The sequence below is a fragment of the Sus scrofa genome, chromosome 12 (genome assembly GCF_054392235.1).
Source record: "Sus scrofa isolate SSC_HxYL_T2T_F1_AM1 chromosome 12, Sscrofa_HxYL_maternal_Yorkshire_Landrace_v2.0, whole genome shotgun sequence".
Classification (NCBI taxonomy): domain Eukaryota; kingdom Metazoa; phylum Chordata; class Mammalia; order Artiodactyla; family Suidae; genus Sus; species Sus scrofa.
The window spans coordinates 8,484,955-8,510,182 of NC_139394.1; the positions used below are offsets into that span (position 1 = coordinate 8,484,955).

General features: G+C 52.2%; 1 long non-coding RNA gene across 45 annotated transcripts in view; it reads left to right on the plus strand.

Moving 5' to 3' along the window:
• The window catches only part of LOC102165318 (uncharacterized), a 387,409-nt gene that overhangs the window by 177,251 nt on the left and 184,930 nt on the right, over positions 1-25,228 (plus strand). Inside the window, exon 5 of one of the 45 annotated variants that reach the window (XR_014820763.1) lies at positions 307-2,552. The exons of the other annotated variants lie outside the window; for them this stretch is intronic. This is a non-coding gene — a long non-coding RNA (uncharacterized LOC102165318). Of the gene's footprint in view, positions 1-306; positions 2,553-25,228 lie in introns of those variants that run through there. 45 annotated transcript variants of the gene reach the window in all.

The window sequence follows — 25,228 nt, forward strand, 5'->3', positions numbered from 1 at the left end:
TGCCTGCAGCGCCTCCATCAGAGGTAGCGTTTTAGCCCTCTCCCTATGGCCTGAGTCCTCTAAGGTGGCATCAGAGGCGACGAGGCCAGAGAAGAGGCGGGGATTCTCTGAGAACTCCCCTTACAGGAGCAGACTGGACACCTCCCCCCATCACCCCGACCTCATCCCAAACACATCCTTTCCTGCGCCCCTCGGAGATGTCCCCACACAGCTTCCCCTTCCTGTCGGCCAACCTGCTCTGGGCTGCGGGGAGGGCCCCCTCTCAGCAGAGAGCCTGAGGACTAATTACTGTTTTCTCCTCTGCAGGCCCGGGAGCTCTGCCCACCGAGGATGCCTCTTGTGTGAGGACCCTAATCCTCAGTGGGTACCTGGAGGGTCCTGGGCCAAGATCTCCACCTTCCTCATGATCCTGGGCCCCCTTCCAAGACATTCCCACCCCTGGCTCCTCTGACGCCTCCCTCCCCACACCTGCGCTTCCTGTTTCAGGTTCCAGAAAGGGGCCCGGGGTTTCCGCGGGTGTCCTAATCGCCAGAGTTGAGCTGATAGGAAACCAGGCCAGGCCATTCCACCCACGGGGTCGTGACCAGGGCCCTCTTGGGAGTTTCCTGGTTTAAAAAGAAACCAGATTGAGGCCTGGGGGGTGGACTTCCTGGAGGATGGCGGTCCATGGGACAGGCGGCCGTTCCAGAGAAGAGGAAAGCCAGCAGGAACTGGCCTCGGGGGAATTTCCTGGGCTGCGGTGTCCCAGTCTGAGGGGAGAAGCCTAGCTCTTGACCTTGCAGCGGGGTAGGGTTCCCGAGCACCCCCTGTTCCAGCCCCATCTGCCCCCATCCCGTTCCCATTGAAATAATCACAGGGTAGGCCCGGCCTGGCTCCGTCGCCATGACGACCGTTCTAATTTCTTTTCATCTCAGTGTTCCTTCCTAAAGGGACCTCCCCCAGCCCCCCGCTCCCCCCTGCAACGTGTTTTAATTGTAATAACTCCTGGGTTCTCGGGAGGTAATGACCGTGTGTGGGGAGCCAGCGCTGGCCTGGCTCCAGCCCCAGCGTTGCCCGCCCAGCGGCGCCAGGCAGCCCTCTGCCTCCCAGCAGGGGCTCTGGAGGAGCCCGGGGCGGGCTTGGGCAGGGTCTGCCAAGAGGGTCTGCGGCCCTGTCGCTAATGAACACAAGCCGGGGAGCCTCAGCCCTGCGGGGTTGTGTCCTGAGGACATTTTATTGGCACGCCTCCCCTTTACCCACCCCCAACCCCCCACGTCTCTCCTCACACCTTGAAGGGATCCATGGACCATTACTCAGCCCCAGGCCCCAGCCGGCCATGCTGCTTTGGGATGTGACCCTGCATGCGTGTTCAAATCACCTGGGGTCTTATTATAACACAGTTTCCAAGTCTTGGGGAGCCCCACCACCTTGCATTTCCAGCACCTCCCAGGAAACGCCCACACTGCCTGGCCAAAGACCACAGTCTTGATAGCCAGCGTCCAGAGCACGCCTGTCCAACAGAACTTTCTTCGGAGATGGATATGGCACTATTTCCACGCTACGACCTATTATCCACAGGAGGCTATGGAGTAGTTGAGATGCGGCTAGTGTCACCAAGGAAGGGGGATTTAAATTTTAGTAAGCGTTCTTGTTTGGGGTCAGGCTCTTGGCATGTGGAAGTCCCATGGCCAGGGATCGAACCTGCACCATGGCAGTGACCCGAGCCACAGCTGTGACAACGCCGGATCCTTAACCCACTGAGCCACCAGGGAACTCCTGCCTGTTCATTCACTTAAATTTAAATAACCACAGGTAGACTGGTGGCTACATACTGGGGAGCTTAGGAGGTTCCACTGCTCAGCGCAGGTCCAGACTTGGCTGCAAAAGGGAGGCGCCCGGGGGTGGGGGGCAGCCTCCTGGCATCGTGCAGCCTGAATCTGCTCCCGTCAACCCTACCTACGCTGCGGCGACCCACCCTTTGCCAGTTCCTGTCCTGCTTTATGATGGACTGCCGAGAAGCAAGCAGAAGATCTAATGGCCTGGCTTGGAAATAAGAACCTGAGTTGTGCCTGAAGCCAGAGACCTCTGCACACACCCAGTTTTTCTGGGAAGTCAGTTACATTGGAAGCAAGGCTGAGGTGCCTGGGGCCATGGTGGACTCCAGACGCTGTTCTAGGACGGCTCTCATACTCCTCATAACAGTAGGAGACAGTTGAGGAGGTGATGCAATAACGTTGCAGAATCTCTCCGTCTCCTTTCCTTCTAGCAAAGCCCTCCCGGGCCGAGCTTTCCCATCCGTGCGCTGAAATATTAGATGTTCAGCTGGAAGTCCAACAGCAAAATATTTCTGAAATTGTGTGTGTGTGTGTTTCTTTCTTTCTTTCTTTTTTTTTTCTTCTTCTAATTTAATGTGCCAGACAAGCCTCCCTGTAATTAAAACCAGAAACAAGGACCAGACTTAGACAGAGATTTGAAGGCTGTAAAATTCTAGGACAGGTTTATGTAAAGCAATTAAAAAGGGAGTTAAAAATTGTTAAAAAATTAAACACTAATTACTTTTTTTTCTCCTCTCATTTCTGCTGAGCTGTTTTGGCCATGGAGCTCGAAGAAAGATATAAAAAGGAGAAAGTTTTGCCTCCTTGCTGTAAATCATGTTCAGCAAATGCTTCTCTGCATTTTGCAGCTGAACCCATCTGCTGTCAATTAGCCTAAATCATGCCTTTTCAATTAAACTGGCTTAGGGAAGTCTGGTAGCAAAATGGGTGTGTGTATGTGTGTGTGTGTGTGTGTGTGTGTGTGTGTGTATGTGTGTGTGTGTGTGTAGAGGGCCAGCGTGGTGGTTGTGGAGGACGGAGAAAGGTGAAGTCTGATTTCAGGCTGTGAGGTGGAAATATCTTTTCAAAGGTGTGATCCTATTTTAGTGTTTTCCATATAAAGCGGGGCATTATTTGCAGTGCTGTGGGGGGCAGGGAAGGGTGGAAAAGGGGTTGAGGGGGCGAGCCGTGAGAATTAAATGAATTCTCGCAACCCCCAGAGCCAGGGCCAAGCAGACTGGAGGTGAGTGGGGTGCCTGGACAGTTCAGGGTGGGAGAACTTGGGGACCACCGTGTCTTGGGCATCTAAGGAGGAAAAAATGGCTGCAACCTGAGGCCCTGGGGGGACCGAGGCAGAGGCTCCCTTGGCAGGGCAGGGGGTTGAGCACTAGAATGGGTGACCCACAGCAACACATTCTGGCAGAGGCCCACGAGGAAGGAGGAAGCGGAAGATGCTTTTGTCTTTCAAAATAAAATGGACTTTCACCACCTGGAGAGGGTGTGGTCCTGGAGCCTGGTGGAAAGGAGGGTCCCAGCTCTAGGAACTTTAGCGGGTATCTCTGTCTGACTCTTCCCTTTCGAGCCGTCCCGGGCTCCGTGGGGTGGGGAGGGAGGTTGAGTCGGAATGTGGTTCCCGCAGAGGCCAGGGCCCCTGAATTAAGGAGCCGCTGGACTGGACAGGAGTGTTTGTGCCTCTTTGCACGTGGGGACCCCTCTGTGGCTGAAGCGTCCACTGCTGGCTTCCTGACTGGGGATGCTTCCCAAACGTCCCAGCTTCCGGCTCCCCTCCCCCAACGTTTCTAGTGGGTGGGGCTGCACCTCAGACACTAGGTGACCGTCGTCGTCGGGGAGATGCTTGCCCTTGGTTTCATGTGGCCTCATCTCCTTTGAAGAAGAAAAACATGTTTGCCTTGACTCAGCTTGGACTGCGGAATTTGCATGCTCTCCTTCGCCCTGTCGCAGTGGGAGGGGCACGAGTGAGTGTGTGGTCTGCTGATGAGTGTTTATCTTCAATCACCCAGCACTGCCCCCCCCACCACCACCCCAGACTCCACTCCGCTCCTTCTGCTCCACTGCCCTGGGGAGTCAGCAACCTGCTGGAGAGCCTCCTCCTTGGTTGGGGCTTAGATGACGGGATCTGGTGAAAGAAAGTCTGGTGAGGGGGGCTAGGTCTTGGAGATGTGGATTGGCACCAAGAGTAACCACAACAGCAATAGTCATAGCTATCATTTATTGAACGCTTACAACGCTCAAGCCCTGGCCTAAACCTTTGACCCAGCATCCCTCGTTTCATCCTGGCAGCGAAGCTCCGAGGGTGGGCCATCCGTAGTTCCATTTTGCAGGAGAAGAAGTTAAGCCACAGAGAAGTTAAGACATTTGCCTGAAGTCACACAGTTTGTCTGTGCAGAGCTGGGGTTGGAATTCTGGCTGCGTGCCCTCGACCCTCTACGCCACTGCCTCTTAGAGGGATGTGGCCTCTGAGAATTCCCAGGCTGTCTGCTTCTGGGTTGCAGGGCTGGGGCTTGGAGGAGGGTCCTCTAAGAGGCCACCATCAGATCAGTTTATGGGTGGGCTTGGGTATGACAGAGGGAGTTGGACTTTGGAGTAAGCCACACCTGCATTTCCATCCCAGCCGTGCCACCTGCCGCTTAGGTAACTACCACCGGGTCCCTTATTGTCTCGGCCCATCCACGAACGGAGTAAAATCCGGCCTCCCTGGAAGGGTGATGGTTCACATGCTCTGAGTGTGGCCGGTGTGGAGAAGCCACTCCATAAACTTTGGGCTCTTTGCCTTCCTTCCTGGTGGCCTGAATCCATGAAGCTTGACCTGGTTTCTTTCTGGCTCTTGGCCTGTGATTTCCCACAGGATACAGTTGCAGGGCTCTTTCCAAGTGATTCACTCTGAATAGCGTCCGGGTGGGACACTGTTGGCTGGGCTGGGGTGCCTGTCCAGGGGCTCCGGCCCCACGGAGCCTTCCTCCCTCTGGGAGAGGCCACCTCCAGACCCCGAGGGGCCCTGCCCTTTGTGGCACCTGGAAGGAAAGGCTGAGGCCACCAGCTCCTCCAGGCTGCCTGGCGCCCCACCGGTCGAGCAGAGCAGGGAAGGGCGGCTGGCCTGGCTCCAGAGCAGCCCAGCAGGCCCAGCCATGCAGGCTGCCCTCGCTCTGAGCCCCTTTAATCCGGTGGCTGAGTGCAGTGATCCATGACGAGGGCTTCCAGGAGCCTCGCCGAGCCAGGCACCAGCGTTTCCACCCACCTCCGAGGGTGGTGGGGAGGTTGCCGCCTGGCTCCACAGAGCTGGCAGGATGTGGGAGATGCCACCAGGGGCCAGAGGCTGCAGTTGGATGCACAGAGGTCCCTGGGAGGTCCCCCCTGGGTCACAGGAAGAAGGGTCTGAGCTGACAGTGGGGAATAGTATGCGGCGAACATAGGAAAGGATGGACGCCCTTGGGGACAGCCCCTGGCAGGTGCTGCTTCTGTCTGTCGTAGGCTCGCCATCATCATCCCTGCGCTGCTGAGCCTTGTTCCAGCTCTTCCCGTCCCTTTCCTGCCTTTCCCCTCTGCCCTGACCTCAGGACAATTTGAAAAGGTTTTCTATCCAACAGAGGTCAGGTGGGGGGAAAGAGGTGCCTTAATTCAGGCTCGATCGTGCAGGGGGAGAACAGGGGTGCTGGTGTCACCCGAACCACATGCTGACCTCAGTGCAGTCACAGGGCTGGTTGACTGCAGGTGGGTGACTTAGCCTCTCTGAGCCTCAGTTCCTCTAACACAGCACCTGCGGCATGGAACAAGCCAGGAATAAATTCTCTTACAATGTCCTTCCTCCTTGCCCCCAAGTAATCCTGTGCCCCCCATCCTGTGGCCTTCACAGACCCTCCTTGTCGGACCCCATTCCAGGGGACCCTGTGGGAGCCCGATGACCAGGCTGCGGCTGCCCCTCCCGAGGGAGGGGCCGGGTTGGGCCCACACGCTTGCTGGCCTACAGTTAGTCACAGGATGGGGTGGAAATCCAACTCGGAGCTGCTGGTCACACGTTCCTGGCGGCCAGCTGGGAGGTGGCCCCGGTCCCTGAGCACAGACACAGCTGAGCTTAAGTGACTGTGGCGAGGAGCCTGGCGTCTGGAATAACACGGCCGCCCCTGAGGTTTGTGTCTCATCACCTGGGAAGGTAGCCAAGCCAAATCGGCATCTCACTGTCTGTGGGCCTGGGGAGCCTAAGTTTGGTGCCTTCTCTGCAGGTCCTCAAGCCCCCACCTCCCCAAGAGGCCACTGGCCCTGAGGAGGTCACTTCTGGGGTTCATCCTTTGGGCCACCCCACTGCCTTCATGAGGATCACTCTCAGCAGAGCCTCCCCTGCCGCCTCAGCTTCCCTGTTCCAGAGGAAACTCACCACCCACCTGGGAGAAAGGGGGTGCTACTGACTTGGGGCGGAGTCCCAGGAGATCCTGGGAATAGTCTCAGGAGATGGCACCTGCTGGCCTGAATGTGGATGAGAGTTTCTGCCCAGTTGGGCCCCAAAATGACCCCCCAGAGCCCTAATTGGAAAATAGAATCTGAGCTAAGTTTTGTTTCTACTGCAGCATCACCTCCTCCAGGGAGCCTTCCCTGACTTGTATACATTTAAACACGTTTTCCCCTGGGTTTATAGCTTGCCCTATGCTTCGCACTATCCTGTGAATCAGTTTGAATAGTAATCGCTTCCTTATCTGTTTAGCCCCCTTGGCCATGAACTCTGCAAAGGTACAGACTGTACCCCAGGCACCTAACACAGCCCTTGGCTCTCAGGGCAGGGGGTGGAGGAGGGGGGCTCAAGACATGCCTGTTGATGGGATGCATGGGAGGGGTCAGGAGGAAAGGTCACCCCCGTGATGGACACGAGGGCTTTGGAGATGAACAGGTTCCCAGCATGTGTTCAAGAAACTCACCTTGGTGGGCAGGGTCCTGTGGTGGGCTGCCTGGGTTTCCGGCGTCTGGGAGACTCACCTGTGCTGGGAAGGATAAGGTGGGCAGAGTAGGCAGCCATCCTGCTCTAGGAGATGCTGCCGGCAGCCCCCACTGGAGCCACTGACATCGAGTTTGATGCCACGTGGCAGAATGAATGCCCAGTTTCTAAAGCCTGGAGAGAAAGGGGTTGGGTCTGGCTGGAGAGCGACTCTGCCCGTAAGCTCAGGAGGGCAGGACCGTGGTGGGTGGGAGGAGCGGATGGGCGGTGTGGGGAGACCACACCTTCAGGACAGCTAGCCATGAGTCAGGCTTTTGGTCTCCAAAGGGCAAAAATGAGAAGCCTGGTTTCAGTTACCAGGTCTTAGATGCACAAACACTGTTTTGGAAGCAGGAGCTTGGGTCATTTGAGGCCCTCTGCCAGCGTCTGAGTCTCCAGGTTTTGTTTTTGTTTATATTCTGAAGTGGAGGACTTGAGCTGGTATCTCTTTGAGGATACTCAGACCATGTAGGTATAGTCATTGGCAGTAGCCCCCCAAAACACTCTTTCTGGGTCCAGGGGCCCTGGGTTGATGAAGGCTTGGGCCCTGCATCGCTGGGTGGCTTCGGGGAAGTTGCTCAACTGTTCTGAGCCTCACCTATTTATGTCAATGGAAGTCTTCAGCTTCATGTAGCTTCTAGAGCTGGTACGGCAGTTATATCAGGTCAGAGATGTTGGAAAGTAGCTTCCAAAAAATGCTCTAAAAAATGCCAGGTGCTGTTGGTAGTTGTTGCTGTTGGTGTTTGTTTCAAGCAGTGGTTATCAGGGCTCACCTGAGCTCAGCCCTGACCCTCTCCCCACCCGCCCCCAACCACCGTCTCTAGGTGGGTTTTCTTCTTCTTTTTTTTTTTTTTTTCTGTTTATGCCGCACCTGCAGCACATGGAGGTTCCCAGGCTAGGAGGTGAATCACAGCTGCAGCTGCCGGTCTACACCACAGCCACAGCAATGCAGGAGCTGAGCCACACCTGCCACCTATGCCACAGCTCAGGGCAACGCCAGATCCTTGACCCATTGAGCGAGGCCAGGGATGGAACCTGCATCCTCATGGATCCTAGTCGGGTTCTTAACCCGCTGAGCTGCAATGAGAACGCCTCTCGGGAACTTTCTAGAAATCAAGAAGTTGGTTTTGCCTGTTTGTCTTGGCGTCTGGTAGAGACAAAAGTCTCACAAGAGGCAGAGAGCCCCCGGCAGCCAGCCTGATGCCCAGGATGCCTGGCCTGGACACTGCCTCCAGGAAGTCTGGGCTCTGGTGACTGTTGACGCTGCCTGCGATTTCTCTGCAAAAGTGTGTGGACGGGGAGTTTGGCAGGCTTTCTGTGCCTTCGCCCCTTCCAGCTCCTCCTGGAAAAAGCCTGGTCTATGTCCCTGGGCACAAGTTATCGTGGAACCTGTGACAAAGCTCATCTCCTACGTTGTTCTGCCCTGGCCCTGGTCATCGTGAAATGCCACTTAAGCCAATAGCGCTGTCTCCCCAGGGCTCTCTGACTTAGCCCAAATCCCACATTTTTCAGTATTTTCAATCCTTCATTTAGTTTGTATTAAAAAAAAAGTCATTTTTTACATTCAACTTGATTGTACCCTATAAGCCAAGACGCTGAAGACATCGGTGAGTAAAGTCATGTGAAAATGACCAAGACCAGGGTATGTTTCATCTCACGGACGGCGCGGCGTGAACTTGGACACAAAATGTAGTGGAGCAGAGGGGATTACAAGGCAGGACTCAGATCCATGGATGCTTTCAGATCTTAGCGGTCCTCAAGCTTTCTTATTTTTGGAGGTTCCACCCATCTTATCAAAAGAGTTAAAAATGCACCCACACCCCCCATTAAATATAATTTTCCAGGAAAAAAAAATAACGAGGAGACCTTTATGATTTTTTTCTAACTTGGAGATTTAAGGGAAAAAAAGATCGATGCTTGTGATTTAACCTTTATTATTTCCATTAATAACTATTTGGGAATTGGGTTAAATCGCTGTTGGCCAGTTAACAATGTGATTTTGTGGATGTTTAAGGAAACGTTTGGTGTGGTTGGGCTTCGTAGTTCTTTATATTCCGAAGCCGGTCCTTCCTTCCTTCCTTCTTTTCTTTGTCTCTCTTTTTTTTCTCCTTTTTTCTTTCTTATGTGTTCACGAGCCCATGAAAAGCCTGTAGGCTTTCGTCACTGTGCCTGTATTGCCTTAAAAAAGGAAAGTCTTGGAGTTTCCTGGTGGTGCAGCAGGTCACGAACTCAGCAGCATCACTGCTGTGGCTTTGGGTTGCTGCTGTGGTGCAGGCTTCATCCCTGGCCTGGGAACTTCCACTTGCCGTGGGTGAGACCAAAAAAAAAAAAAAAAAAAAAAGAGTCTTTCTGGAGTCAGAGCTGAAGTTTGATTCCTGGTTAAATGTCCTTCATTGCGCAACCAAACAACACCTCACTATCTCCATCCGTTAATTTGCTCTATTTCATATGATCGTTTTGATGAGATGAACTAAGGTAATTAGTGAAAGCACATAGCCCTGTGCCTGACTCCTGCATAGAATGCTGTCTGGTTAAATATGTTAGCATTAAAACTCACATCAACAAAAATACATGATTTTAGAGTCTGAAAAAAATTAATTTGGACAGTTTTCTCCGATTCTCCAGTCAGATCCTAGAAACTCACATTTAAAAAAAAAAAAAAATAGAAAGTGATTATCAAGGATTTCATTCCTTCAGAATCCAGAATAATGTCCTCATGTTTGGGGCTTACCTTTCCTTATTTATTTTTATTTATTTACTTGGCCGTGTCCATGGTACGCAGAAGTTCCTGGACCAGGGATCAAGTCTGTACCACAGCAGTGACAATGCCGGATCGTTAACCGCTAGGCCACCAGGGAACTTGCAGGCTTACCTTTAAACTTTCTATGATCAAACATTGAGTCCAGGGACTTCATGATAGAAACCAGAGGTGATGGAGAAGAGAAGGGTTTTGGTCTACTTGAGGGAACAGGCTTTTCCAGCCCTTAGAAACATCTACTTGGAAACAATTAGCGTGTTAATTAGGGAGGATTCTTATCAGATCCTGCTGAACCTCTTCTTGGCCATGCCTTCCCAGCTGGAAATGGTAGAAGCAGCCCTGCCTTGGGTGGCTTTCTGTGACAGAGGCTGCTCACTCCTTCAAACCAGCCTTCCTCCCTGAATTTGACGTTGGGAGCTGCGTGGAGCTGGACCACGACGGGTGGGGTCCTGCCAGTCCCCAGGAGGCTTTCCCTAAACACATGACGAACACACACGTGACATGAGTCACACCTGAATGACTCCAGGGAGTTTACCCCACGTGATCTTTGGCAGTCATAGCTCTTGTCTTTCTAATTGGGAGGGCAAAGAAAAGGGTTGATGGATGGGAAAGCCGCAAGCTGGAAAATATGTGGGCATTTCAGAGGATGTACTAACAGCCACTTGGCACCACTTTAGCTGGGTTGGTTTCTCTTTCGAGACCATGTGCTTTGGTTGTCTCTTGGCATAGGGGGTGCCCATAATATTCCTGATGACCATGTAGGAAGCCCTGGGATTCAGGACACCTAACTTTCAGCTTGGATTCTGTGACTATGAAGTCAATATGGATGAGCTAGGGGTGACAGCATACGGAATTCAGTAAGAATGATGTATGGGGGGAAATTGGATCCTTTCAAAGAGCAAGCTCTCAATCAGCGAGGTTTCGCTTGACTTTACTGTCGGGTTAAAAGAGTCAGTGTGAGCCGGATGATAGTCTTGCTCGGCAGATTCCCAGATGGTTAAACAACAAGACCCAAAGTACCAATCAAAGGCTCATTCCAAATCCTCGTTGTGCGATACGCCTCCAGCTTTGACTGAATTTTTTATCAGTGACCTGACTGAAGATCAAGAAGGTCTTAAGATGACACCGGGCTGGGGTGAAGCTGATACGATGGGTGCTGGTGTTAGGATCCCTGCTACTCTCCACAGACTCAAGCGCTCAGCCAAACCCAGCAAGATGGAAGACTTTCAACCACTGCTGTTCAGTTTCATGTGGTTTCAAATTCAGAAGCACAAGAACTAGATTAGAGAGCCCTCCGTTGGCAGCAGTTCACATGAAAGCGATCTGGGGGTTTTCGTTGACCACAAGACTAATTTGATCCAACCGTGTGACTGTTGCTAAAAATGTTAAAATCCTTGTAGGCTGCCTTAATGGACATATGGGGCCCAGATCCAGGAAGGTGATGCTACAAGGTCTCCTGGCCCGAGCAGGCCATGTCTCAGAGGAGTTAGGTTTCATTCTGAGGATTACCTTTGAAGAGACATGGAGTGACTGCTGGGGGCAGGCAATGGCGGTAGAGTTGACGATATGGAAGTGGAGTCACTGGTGTGGTCGAGACCCACCCCCACCCCCCAGGAGCGTTCCATCTCATAGTCTCTTCCTAGACACTAGGAAGTTGGGGGCATTTACTGCCCCCGAAGTCGGCATTTACCAGCCCGCGCCCCCGTCATTAGTTTGGGCATTCATGCAACCAGCTTCTTGATGACGCGCTATGGGTGGGGTGGCGGCTTTCCATTTCCAGGGCTCTGTGAAAAGTTCTCATGATGGGATGCGTGAGCTTGCTTTTCCCCTTCACTGTCCCCAAGGAAGGACGACATCAAGGGAGCTGGGACCCGGGAATCCTCGAAGTCCCACTTGGAAGGCTCCCTATCGAACATCCATTTGGATTGTGACAAGAATGAAAACGAAAGCTCCCTTGTGCTAAACCACCGAGATTTGGGGAGTGTTTTGTTATAATGCTGATGACTCCCACACAGCTGTGGCAGAACATGCAAGGGAGGGAGGATGGTTATGGGCAAAGCACACATGGGTCAAGGTCCTTCACTGAGACGCTGTCTGGTTTTGACAACTGCAGGACGCGCCGAAGAATGAGAAGGTGGTTTTATCCGCCTGGAAATATTCCTGGAGAAATAGCTTCTGTCTGAGCTCTTATTAACTCCCTGTCTCCCTGAAGCTCCCCCCCGCCCCCCAGTAATTGTCTGTCTGTCCTTCCTTCCTTCCTTCCTTCTTTCTCTTTCTTTCTTTCTTTCTTTCTTTCTTTCTTTCTTTCTTTCTTTCTTTCTTTCTTTCTTTCTTTCTTTCTCTAATCATACTCCCCCAGCTTGCAGTGATGTGACCTCCAGCAAGTTTCTTGCTGACTCTGTGCTTCAGTTACTTAATCTGTAGAATGGGCACAAAGAGACCACCCACCTCCTGGAGTTGTGAGAGTGAACATGAGTTGATCATACAGCAGTCAATAAGGCCCGTTTGTGTTCTTATTTTTAAGGGGCTGTCCTCAAGAAACTCCCCACTCAGGTCTTCAGAAGTTGGGGTGGATAGAATTCTCTACCAATGAGAAAGAGGTTTTAGTTTTTCCGTAGATGATGCGGTCGAAGCCTGGCCCGCCCTTCAGTGCCTTGGGTGGGGGAGGGACCATGGTGGGAGGAAGAGCTAGATGTTCAAGGGCGGGGGTGGAGCCCCTGTTCCCTGGGGACAACCTGGCATGAGAGGAGCATCTGGTTGGTAATCCCGAAGCCAAGTGCTCTGAACGTTGCCATGGACGCCTTCTGAGGATGAAGGCGCCATCAGGAACACAGGGACCACGCCCTCTGTGTGGTCCAGGAGCCGAGGGGCGGGGGAGAGCATTTGGGAAGGGCACTGTTAGAAGTGGGTGGGGATTGTCCTTCCCTGAGACGGATCAGGAAGCAGACACGAGGTGACAATGTCCTGCTGAGGACAAGAGCCTCATGGCCTCCCAGTGACCCTGCCTTGTCACTGCTGTGTGCACCTGGAGAAGCCACTTCACTTCATTAGGTTTCATCTTCCTCCTCTGTCACTTGGGGCTCACAACCTCTGCTCTGTCACCCCCACGAGGAGATGCTGTTAAGTGAGGCTGGGGCTATGGGAGACTTTTGCAAAGTCACCTGGTCACAAAGTGCTACCCTTCCTGGCAGGTATCTCTCGTTCTGTTTTAGCCAGGAAGGGACTTCCTAACCTCTCAACTTGGACTTGAGCTGTTTAAGGAACCAGGGGGCCCCTGGGAACTGGAAGTGATGAAGGAGAGTCCGAGGATGCAGGAGAGATGGTCCTAGCAAGAGCAGAGATGGAGCCAGACGTGCTCCAGGGTCCTGTCCAGCCCAACTGTGCTTCTTGGGGAGTATTTCAGAGTTCTCGGCACAAGGCGAGGAGGTCGTGCAGGCTCGGGGCCAGGTCCCAGCCTCTTTTGACAACGCAGTGCTGTACTGCATTTCTTGGCCTTTCCCAGGCTTCACCGGAAAGCGGGGCTGTGCTGCTGCACCCCTCAACCAGCAGGGCAGGCGGGCGGGTGGTGGATGGGGGGAGATTCAGGGAAGAGGGAAGCGAGGCGCCTGGGTGTCTCACGTAATAACTCAGGACTGCCTACAGCCCAGAGAGGTGTTTCGCTCGCTGCAGAGGCAGATAATGAAGCATTCTTCCAAAATGAGAGAACGCGCCTTTGCTTGGCCCTCCCCCTCCTCTTTTTCCAATAAAATAATTAAACGGGGATTTCTGGAGACCCAACACCTCCAGAATCTACCCTAGCACGAGGGGCGGGAGAGGGGGCACTGAGCTTTGATGGGAGGGGAGAGACTGGGCTGGGAAGGGGCTTGAACGGGAATAGAGCAAGCGAGCAGGCCTAATGAGCAGGGTGTTGGGGTCTCTGAGGGCACAGGGGAGGGGGGCCCGCTGATTTCTCACCAGCCCAGATGACAGATGACTTAGCACGTCCCCAGGTCTCCAGGGCTGCCGTCGGCTGTGTACTTTCAACATATGTTTGGTATTATCGGTGTTTTTATAATAATAACTGTGGTCTTGAAAGGGACCAAAATTAATGAAAAGGCAGCGCTCCACCACATTTCACGTTATTATCATAGGAATGCTCTCTCGCTTGGAAGGGATGTCCCTTGGGGTGGGTCATCTCCCCCAGCCCCCCCACCCCAACTCTGGCTGGGTCTGAACCCCAGCTCATCCTACCAGCCCGCCTCAGGAGACCCCCTCGAGGGAGTCTGCAGACTCTTTCTGGGTACTTTCATAAGGAGGACAGGGCTGTGCTCGCACTTTCAGGATTATACACGGAAGGCCTTGGTGTTTGTCAGACTCTGCTGCACGCTCTCATCTGAGGCACCTGCCTGAAAGCATCCCTGGGTTCAGGGATGCACACTTTGGCTTGTGTTGTTGTTGTTGGGCTTTTTAGGGCTGCACAGGCGGCATATGGACGTTCCCGAGCTAGGGGTGGAATTGAAGCTGCAGCTGCCGGCCTATGCCACAGCTCACGGCAATGCAGCATCCTTAACCCACTGGGCAAGGCCGGGGATCAAACCCGCATCCTCATGGATACTAGTCGGGTTCTTAACCCGCTGAGCCACAACGGGACCTCCCGATTTAGCTCTTGATTTAGGATAGGGTTTCTCCAACTCCACTTGGCATTACTGACACATGGGGCTGGATCCTTCTACGTGCAGGGGGGCCGTCCTATGCGTGGAGGGCATTTAGCAGACCCCTGGCCTCTCCCTGCTGGCTGCTAGGAGCGTCCCCTCACTATGCGACAACCAAAAAATGTGTCCAGATGTTGTCGCATGTCCCCCAAAAGGAAGGCAACATTGCTCCCAGTTTTCTAAAGGCTCTAACGCGGGGATCGCTATGAGCGAGGGACGAGGTGAGCTCTCCTTCCAGACCAGCGCTGAGAATTCCCTAACGGGCCTTGCGGTTAAATGGCCGAGGCGGATAAGTGGAGAAGCCTGGGGTGGGGCCCGGGGATTTGCATTCCTCAGGTTCCCAGGTAAAGCTGAAGATGCTGGCCTGGGAAGCGCACCTGGAGGATGCCCTCCCCCACCCTGGCAGCTGGCCTCCCCTCAGCACCAGGAGCATGTGGGGGTGCTGTCCCCTGCATGTGGGCTGTTTAGCAGCATCCCCGGCTTCTACCCACTAGACGCCAGCAGCATTCCCCCCACATGGTAAAAGTCAAAAATGTTCCCAGACCTTGCCAGGGACCAGTGCCTCGAGCTGAGAACCACTGCCCTAGGGAAAGGCTCCCTGGAATCCCTGCCAAGTTCCAGGAGTCCGGGCGGGGGTGGGGGCTGCTCCTCAGGTTCAGGAAATTCTGCTCCCCACCCCCACCCAGCTCCAGGGACGTGGCTCTGCTCCACGGAAGAGTGACATGCGCATGTGTCACTGTCACATCTGAGGAGGGGAGCACGTGACTTGCTGTGAATAGCCTCCCGAGGGTGGTGTGTGATTCACTTTTCTGAACAAACTCGTGTGGGTCCCCACACGCCAGCACGCTTTCATCCTTTGCCTTCCGTCGTGGCCTTCCCAGTGGCCAGAACTGGCCGTCGCCTCTAGCGCGTCTCCACCCCCACCCCCCCGCCCCGGCCCCGTGCTCCCCTCCCTGCTCCCCTCCCAGCCCCGATGGGGGAGGCAGCTCTTGCGATATGCCCCTGGTTGTGTTCCAATCACAATGTATTGCTGTGTTTTATTGTTTCATCGTGTCTGGGTTTCCCGGGGGTCCTGGCACATACAGGACTGCCGTCCTCTGACTCCACTGATGAGAAAAACTGGACTCTGGTGTGATGCACACGGCGCGGTTGGCCTCACTGGTTCATGTCCTGTACCTCCCTGTCACTCACAGCCGTGCTCCTGTCATCACTGCTGTGCTCCCCTCATCACAGCCCTGCTCCCCCATCACTGCTGTGCTCCCCTCATCACAGCTGTGCTCCCCTCATCACAGCCCTGCTCCTCCATCACTGCTGTGCTCCTGTCATCACTGCTGTGCTCCCCTCATCATAGCTGTGCTCCCCTCATCACAGCCCTGCTCCTCCATCACTGCTGTGCTCCTGTCATCACTGCTGTGCTCCCCTCATCACAGCCCTGCTCCCCCATCACTGCTGTGCTCCCCTCATCATAGCCGTGCTCCCCTCATCATAGCCGTGCTCCTCTCATCACAGCCCTGCTCCCCCATCACTGCCGTGCTCCCCTCGAACTGCTCTCCCCTCATTTGCTGCTGTGGTCCAGCCACACTCTCCCCTTCCTCTTCCTCTAACACACCTCCTCCTCCCCACACTGCCTGCCCCCCTTTCTCCGATGCCCTGACTCTGCCTGACCCCCCCTCCCCCTCCTCCTTCATGTCTCAGCTCCCGTGTCAGAGAAGGTGGGTGCCCTTGACCTCAGCTGACCTTCCCTCTCCTGCCAAGCCCACCTCTATCCTATGGCCCTGTGCTCTCTCCACAGCACATGCTATTACTTGCAATTGCCCTGGTTTCTGTGTCCCCCAAACGTGGGATGGGTTCCCCAGGAAGCAGATGCTGCAATGGGGTAGGGGGTGACTTTTCTAAAAGGAAGGGGGGAAGCCGGCTTGGGCAGGAAGGGCCTCCAGCATGGGAAGACCTCCAAAGTCCTCGCAGCCCATGGGGGGCTTGGAGCAGAAATCGCCCATTGGAGAAATGGCTGTGGTTGGAAGTGGTTTGGTCTTTGGTCCATCACCTGCTCAGCCATTGACCAGGGCCAGCCCCAAGAAGAGCATGGCCACAGCTGGAAGGCTGAGGGGACCTTGGACTCGCTAGTGGCTGGGCTGTCCTCTCAGTCAGGCAGTGAGCCTTTCCTTAAAGGGGGGTCTGGACCACCCAGCTCGCCTTCTGCCTTGCTGAGCCAGCAGGCCTGCTCCCAGGAGCAAGGAGCCCACAGATCCTTCTTACGGCTGATCCCCATTTCTAGAATCGAGCGTCACAAGATGCTCAAACAGGAGTTCCCATTGTGGCTCACCAGCTTAAGAACCCGACTAGTATCCATGAGGATGCAGGTTCAATCCCTGGCCTCACTCAGTGGGGGAAGGATCTGGTGTTGCTATGAGCTGTGGTGTAGCTGATCTGGCATTGCTGTGGCTGTGGTGTAGGCCAGCAGCTGCAGCTCTGATATGACTCTAAGCTGGGAACCTCCATATGCCGCGGATGCAGCTGTTAAAAGAAAAAAAAAAAAAAAGATGCTCAAACAATATCGTGGAGTGACAAACACATGTTTTGGAGAAGAGAAGGCAAAGCACCACGGCTCCAAAGTAGCTCAAACTGTTTTTCACCCTGCATTGCATCCACGGCATGCAATCGGGACCCTAACCCTAAACCCTAACCCTAACCCTAACCCTAACCCTAACCCTAACCCTAACCGTAACCAAGGTTTTAAAAGCTGGAAAAGATCACCATGCAGGGGTGTCTTGTCGCTTGCCTCTTGTAGGCGGGCTGGGTGACTTCTTGAGCCGGCTCTGTAAGTCAGGGGTGAGGCGGGGGACGAGGGGGAAACAGCAGCCCCGGGATCTCAGAGGGAAAGGAAAACAGAACTCCCAGGTGGGCCCAGGCACCTTCCAGGGGCCGTGGGTGCCCGTCAGACCGGAATGGTTATCAGCTTGGCAGAGCCCAGCACCTTGGGTGGCCAAACAAACCTCAGATACGGTGTTCCCAGAGACCAGGTGGGTGGCAGGGAGTGTCCCTTCCTGGTTTAGCCTTTCTCCTGCCCCAGCATTTTCCTCTGCTCATGAATCGGGCTGGGATGGGCTTGTCACCAGCGCTGCCGTCCTTCTATGGACCATATCAAAGCCCAAGATTCTGAGGGAACAGACCCCAGGGTGAGGCCCCCGTAGGTATGCAGTGCACAGAGATGCAGGGGGAATCTCCCTGGGTGGCAGGGATGCCCATGGGGTAAGGAGGGAAGGGTGTGAATTCTGAGCGCTGAGAGAAGAGGGCAGCAGAGCAGGGGTCGGTCCTGGAGAGATGCTCTGCCCAGAAGGCAGGTGTGAACCTCTGTTTACAAACCCAGAAATGCAAGCACTAGAGCTTGATTTTCCTAAAACGCCATTCTCTCCGGGCATTTCAAGACCCACCCCTCCCCCAGTAGCTTTTACCCTTTTCATTGGAGTCGCATCCGATTTCGGGGTATGGGGGTGCTAACCGAATGCAGAGACATTAAGGGGCCCGTCACGATGGTCCTTCGGCATCATCTGTCCACACTGGACTCTCCTGAGACCTCCAGCTCTATTCAAGGGGTTGTCAGCTTGTCTTCTGTCCCCAACCAGAGACCCTCCAGGGCCACACACTTCCAGCTACTGCGCCAAGGCTCCTGGCAGCACTTCTTACTTGCTTCTCAGAATATCGACTCCTTCTCTGGTGGCTGCCTCCCTCTGCTCCTCCAACACAGGGCATCTCTGAGTCTTTTGTTTTTGCTTTTTTAGGGCCGAACCTGCGGTATATGGAAGTTCCCAGGCTAGGGGTCGAATCGGAGCTGCAGCTGCCAGCCTACACCACAGCCACAGCAACATGGGATCCGAGTCCCATCTGTGACCTAGGCCACCCGCTTTCAGCAACCCACTGAGCAAGGCCAGGGATGGAAGCCACATCCTCACAGACACTGTCAGGTTCTTAACCCACTGAGGTTTTATCTAAGAGTTGCTTCGCCTTCTCTTGTCATACATTCTCCCCTATTTGTTGTATTTGCTGTGCATTTCCAAAGCCTGCTTTGAACCTCGAAACCAAGAATTTCTCTAGTTCCTGCTGTATGGCCTTTCTCTGATGTGGTAGGTTGAGGAGACCCTTACTAAAAACTGGATGGGGGGAAGGCCAGTGGGTGCAGGGACATTATAAGGGGCTGGCAGGAAGGGGACAGTTGGTGAATATTTCAAAAACATTACCCCCCTCCACCCCCGACTTGCTCTGGGGAGCTTGTCCTGCTTAGAGCCTAGTTCCTCTCCTGCCCCATCTGAAGGTAGTTGGTGCCATCTTCCACCCTCAGGGGTGGCGACAAGGTCATCAGATACTGATGGGGCAAGGAAGGCATCTCCTCAGTCCTTTTCCTTAGCAAGTCCTTCCTTTACGCCAGCAGAGCCCCTTGCCTCGAGTCAGGAGGGTGGGGAAAGAGACGCAGAGCTGGGAAGAGCGGTACAGCCCCCAGAGCAGAAACATGCCAAGTGTTGCCATCTGGGAATCTCCAACGCTGGTAAAATCTCAAAAGCCGGCTTCAGTTTCCCTAAAACCATGTCTAGGCAGTGTGCTGATGTGAACAGCAAAGCGAGAGTGACCGGGTTTAAATATTAGCCCTGCAAATTAGGAGTGAACTTGGGACATGTATTTCATTTCCCTTTTTTCCTCCATTTCCACATTTTTTAATGGGCGTGATCGTTGTGAAGATAAAATACAATGATGTTTATAAAGCCCTTAGAACAGTGTTTGGCTTGTCTAGTTGCGATCGATTATTGTTTGTTCCTTTCTTTCTTTCTTTCTTTCTTTTTTATGACCCCACCCACAGCATATGGAAGTTCCCAGGTCAAGGGCTGAATCTGAGCTGCAGCTGCAGCTGCTGACATACATGTGCCGCTGCGGCAGCGCTGGACCCTTTAACCCACTGTGCTGCCTGGGGTTCAACCCCAGCCGGGGCAGGGGTTAAAGTCAGATTCTTCACCCACTGCACCGCAGCGGGAACTCTTCCTTTCTCTCTCTTCTGAGGTCCACAGATGAGAGGGCAGCTCTCATCTCTAAGGTCCTGAGTATTTAATGCTGAGAATACACGGAACATTCAAAAATCCCCTCTAAACAGAACATCGAGTCAATGCAGAGGAAGAATTACTCAGACCTCTTTAGCCTTCCTCTCTTCTTAGCTCTAATACCTGGGGAGATGGGTAACTGCATGTCTCATCTTGGCACAGACCCTAATGTGGTGTGATTCAGTCTCCAGTGATGCTCTGCGTTCCCGGGGACTTATTTCATACCTGGAGTCTCTCATTGGTAAGATGTGTTTCCTTTTCAAGTATCAATTTCTTCAGCTGATTGGCTCCATTCCACGTCTCATGGTCACGAATGCCTAGCCGATAGGAGTACAGCTATAACACTTTAGAAGGAAATGCACGATGATAAAATTCTTGCCTTTAAGTGAACTCAGCACATACTGAAAGCAAAAGCATGCAGGTAAGATGATCAGGAATGATTTTTTTTTTAAGCCACAGAGGAAGCATTTGTGATCACACCTACCGCTTCTCCTGGGCTTAAAGCTGGGACCTGCAGCCTTCTGACCTTCGACGATGCCTCGGCTTGGGTGCCCTCTTGGTTCAAGGTCACCGCCCACAGCCGTTATGTTCTGGAGGCAAAGGAGTTGCTGGGATTTCAAAGGAATGGCTGTCTTTGTGCGAGAGGAGAGCTCAGAACCGAAGGCTTTGGAAGGGCTGGGTCAAAAACCACAACAGGGTCTCTTGCATCCAAAACCATTCTCCTGTGGGGATGGTACCTGGGGCCAGGGGACGGGCGGATAAACGTGTATGGTGCATTACATTCCTCAGATATGAGTCTTTGGTTGAGAAATGAGGGTTCTTGGCAATGCCTTGGGAATCGAACTGCCTTTATTCTGCCTCAGAGGGTTGGGGCCGAGCCGGGCACACAGGGGACAGGGGGCACTGAACTGGGTGAAAGTCTTTGTCACCTATTTTTGCTTTTACCCAGTTACTTGCCTCTCGTCTGGAAGTGACGAGTCAGTGATGCTGCCTGTGGGTTCACCAGTGTGGGTTTTGCTCACTGTCCTTGGGCCACTCCAGCAGGGAGCCAGGCAGGGCAAGGGTGAAGGGTTGGTACTTTCTTGCAAAGCTGTTTTACCTTTTTGTGTCGAGTGGAAGAGGCAGCCGCTGCAGGAACATCCCTGCAGACTCAGCGTCAGCCCCAAATCAAGAAATTAGGGATTTCCCGTTGTGGTTTAGCGGGTTAAGAATCCGACTAACGAGGTTGTGGGTTTGATCCCCGGCCTTGCTCAGTGGGTTAAGGATCTGGGAGTTGCCGCCAGTTGTGGCCTAGGTCTTGGATGTAGCTCGGATCTGGTGTTGCTGTGGCTGTGATGTAGGCGGGCAGCTGCAGCTCTGATTCGACCCCTCGTCCAGGAACTTCCCTGTGCAGGTGCAGCCCTAAAGAGGAAAGAGAAAAGAAAAGAAATGAGGGGGTGGGATCTGAGGTAGGACAGTGCCCGGAGGCACAGAACGGGTTAGTGGCAGAGAGGAAAGCAAAGGGCAGACTATTTGCTACTTGCATATCCAAACGGATGTGTGATGCTTGAGCTCAAAATCTAATTGTGATTGTGTGCGTCTGAGCTCATTAAAATGGACAGCCGTGAATGTGGGCTTCTCCTCTTTGCCCCCTTCCATGTTGCCTCGCCTGCTCGGTGCCCCAGGAGACTAACCTGGAGGAACTGCATCAAAAACCTCTCTGCCCCTCTGACTTCCAGGTAGCTCTGGACAAAGGTGAGTCTAGGGAGGAAGATGGGAGAGACAGAGGAGAAAGGAGCTGGGGTGTTCACAGCCCCTCCCCCCGGCCCTCCCCGGTGTGTTTCGCTGGTGGCTGTTCTTTCAAGGGCAGCAGCTGAGTGCCTATGGATGATACCCTCCCCTCACGACTTCCTTGCACCTGCCCACACGTTGTAAAATAACCCCTTTCCTATCTCGCCTCAAATGACCTCATTTAAGTGTGTCATGCCTTTCCTGCCAAGACCCTGATTGACACAAAAACTGAAAGTTGGAGGGAAGAATTTAAATAGTGCAGCGGTCTTTACTGAGCTCTTTGCTTTCGCATTCCTTACGAGGAAGCTCAGCTTTGGAGAATCGGGGGAGGAGAGAGGATGGATGGCATTGAGAGAACCACAGGCACTAGTAAAAAGCTCCCCACTTTTGTCGTTGTTTTGTCGTTGTTTCTAGTGTTATTATATAGACAGGTGATAAGTGACTACATTGGGATTATAAACAACTAAAACACTACGGGTGTGAATAAGCGGAACAGTTTCATCTCTGCTTGTGCTCCCTCTAACCTCACTCTTCTTCCTCCTGCCTGGTGCATTTTCTTCTCATCTTCCCAGATGTTTTTGTATACGTCCATATATGGATCTACACACATGCAAATATAAGACAAACTTGGCCTAGAGTATATGCATTGTTCTGCCAACTCTCCCCATCAGTACTTACGGCTGCTTCATTCTTTCTTTCTTTATTTTTTTGCCCTTCTTTTGGAGGGGGGCTGCGCCCAAGGCATATGAAGGTTCCCAGGCTAGGGGTCCAGTTGGAGCTGTAGCCACCGGCCTATGCCAGAGCCACAGCAACGCTGGATCCGAGCCACATCTGTGAGCTACACCACAGCTCACGGCAACACCAGATCCTTAAACCCACTGAGCAAGGCCAGGGATCGAACCTGCATCCCCATGGATGCTGAGCTACGATGGGAACTCCTATGGCTGCTTCATCCTTTTTTGACTGCTGCATGATATTCCACACCTTGGGTATAAGTAAGTCATTTCACTCTTTTGTAGATATGTAGGGTTTTTTGTAGTTTTTCACTGTTAAACCAAACATTGCAATCAGCATTCTCACACCTACTCTTTCTCACACACACACACACACACACACACACACATGCATCCCAAAGTGAGTATTTCCTAGGCATAGACCCTTCAACATCGAATTAGGTGAAATAATATAATTTAAACTTGGTAGATCTGCCCACTTGACCGCCATGAAGGCTGCTTCAATCATTTGTGAAAGTGGGTTCTCCTTCGATTCTCCCCAACTGTGTGCAGTCAATCCTATTACACTTTGTTCATCAGATGGAAAAATAAACTCTTTTTTTTTGAGTGACTGTACCTGCGGCATAGGGAAGATCCAAAGCCGTGGCCATACCAGATCCTTTGGCCCACGGTACCATCAAACCCGTGCCTCCACCGCAACCCAAGCCACTGTAGTCAGATTCTTTTTTTTTTTTTTTTTTTTTTTTTTTTTGGTTCTCATCATTTTTTTTTCCCACTGTACAGCAAGGGGATCAAGTTATCCTTACATTAATACATTTTTTCCCCCACCCTTCGTTCTGTTGCAATATGAGTATCTAGACATAGTTCTCAATACTACTCAGCAGGATCTCCTTGTAAATCTATTCCAAGTTGTGTCTGATAAGCCCAAACTCCCGATCCCTCCTACTCCTCCCTCTCCCATCGGGCAGCCACAAGTCTGTTTTCCAAGTCCATGATTTTCTTTTCTGTGGAGATGTTCATTTGTGCTGGATATTAGATTCCAGTTTTAAGTGATATCATATGGTATTTGTCTTTGTCTTTCTGACTCATTTCACTCAGTATGAGAGTCTCTAGTTCCATCCATGTTGCTGCAAATGGCATTATGCCATTCTTTTTTATGGCTGAGTAGTATTCCATTGTGTATATATACCACATCTTCCAAATCCAATCATCTGTTGATGGACATTTGGGTTGTTTCCATGTCCTGGCTATTGTGAATAGTGCTGCAATGAACATGCGGGTGCATGTGTCTCTTTTAAGTGGAGTTTTGTCCGGATATAGGCCCAAGAGTGGGGTTTGTAGTCAGATTCTTAACCTACTGAGCCACAGCAGGAACTCCCCTCAAATGCTTTTTTAGATGATTTCCGTGACTGCCACGAGGCTGAGCCTCTTTGACTGCCTTTTGCCATTTGGATTTCTTCTACAAATTCTCCTTTCCCTCTTCTGCAGTGATTGTCTTTCTCCAGGGTGGCCGTCTTCGATCTTATTATCTTCAGATATGGAGACAGCTAAATGGAGTCTGTAGTCCCTTGGCTGTTCTTGGCAGTTACATCTAAATTCAAAGCATATGATTTTGCCAGGGATGTTCAGCACATTGCCAAAGAGAACCAAGATGAAGAAACAAAAGATCCAAGTCTTAAAATGCACGGAATACATCCCCCCACGTCTACTTATATAATTTTCTATTTGACTTGATCTATTTAATTACGCATTATCGCTATCTGGCTGTCTACCTCTCATTTCTCTATGCTCTGAATTTCCTCCGATGTCTCTGCCCTGTTCTTGGAGTACACCTGTCCCCGTCGACACTAAGGCACATGTCCTCAAGGACACACGGGGGACAATTATTAATGAGGGTTGAAGAGCATTCGATTCAACGTCTGTACATCTTTTTTTCAAGTATAGTTTATTTACAGTGTGGGGATTTCTGCTGTACAGCAAAGTGACCCAGCCATACATATACATATATTTTTTTCTTTTTTACTTTATCTTCCATCATGGTCTTTCCTGGGAGACTGGATACAGTTCCCTGTGCTGTACAGTGGGACCTCATTGCTTATCTATTCTAAATGTAGTCATTTGCATCCGCTAGTCCCAACTCCCAGTCCATCCCACTCCCTCCCTCCTCCTTCCCTTGGCAACCACAAGTCTGTTCTCTGTATCTGTGAGTCTGTTTCTGTTTTGTAGATAGGTTCATTTGTGCCATATTTTAGCTTTCACAGAGAAGTGGTATCGTATGATATTGGTCTTTCTTTTTCTGACTTCATTTAGATGATAATCTCTAGTTGCATCCATGTTGTTGCAAATGGCATTATTTCCTTTTTTACGGCTGAGCAGTATTCCATTGTATATCTGTACTAAATCTTTCTAATCTATTCATCTGTCAATGGACATTTAAGTTGCTTCCATGTCTTACATCTTACTGAAGTCCAGAGGGGAAAGATAACCTGACTGCCTGACACCACCAACTATCAGTGAAGCTAGAACTTGAACCCAGGTCTTCTCATTCTTCGGTTCATGACCTTTCCATGATGCCGAGTTAATTTCCTCAATTCCAGTCCATCCTACTCAAGAGGCATTGCTGGGCACCTACTGACACAAGCAGCCTATGAAGTGGGCTGGTGATTCAGAGGTGAATGTAGTACCCGCCCCCTTGCCACCAACAAGCTCTCTACGTGGAGGCAGACCTTTGCATTCTTGTGCGGGGACAATAGTGAAGCCTGCCAAATGGCTTTGGAGCATCTCACGAGCGAGATGGGGATTCGGAGCTTTCTGGGTCACTTTGGCTCGGCTCTGGTACCTGGTATTTAACCAAACCCTAATTTGGATGCTGCTGGGAAGGTACTTCGTAGACATGGTTAACACTGTCCATCAATTGACCTTAAATCCAGGGGATCACCTTGACAGTGGGGGTGGGCCCTAACCCAATCAGTGGAAGGCCTTCCGAGCCAAAACTGAGGTTTCCCAGAGAAGAAATGCTGTGTCATGTCAGTAGCATTAACACCTGCCTGTTTGTCTGCACTGTGGATTTTGGACTTGAGAGCCCTACCACAACTGTATGAGCCAATTCCTTAAAACAAATATCGTCATCTCTCACTCTCTCTTTCTCTTGCTCTCTCTATATCTTCTTCCTATCTATCTATGTAATCTCTTTCTCTCTCTCTCTCTCTCTTTTTTTTTTTTTTTTTTTTTTTTTTTTGGCTTTATAGGGCCGCCCTGGCAGCATATGGAGGTTCCCAGGCTAGGGGGCCAATCGGAGCTGTAGCCGCCGGGCCTACGCCAGAGCCACAGCAATGGGGGACTCGAGCTGCATCTGTGACCACAGCTCATGGCAACGCCAGATCCTTAACCCACTGAGCAAGGCCAGGAATTGAACCT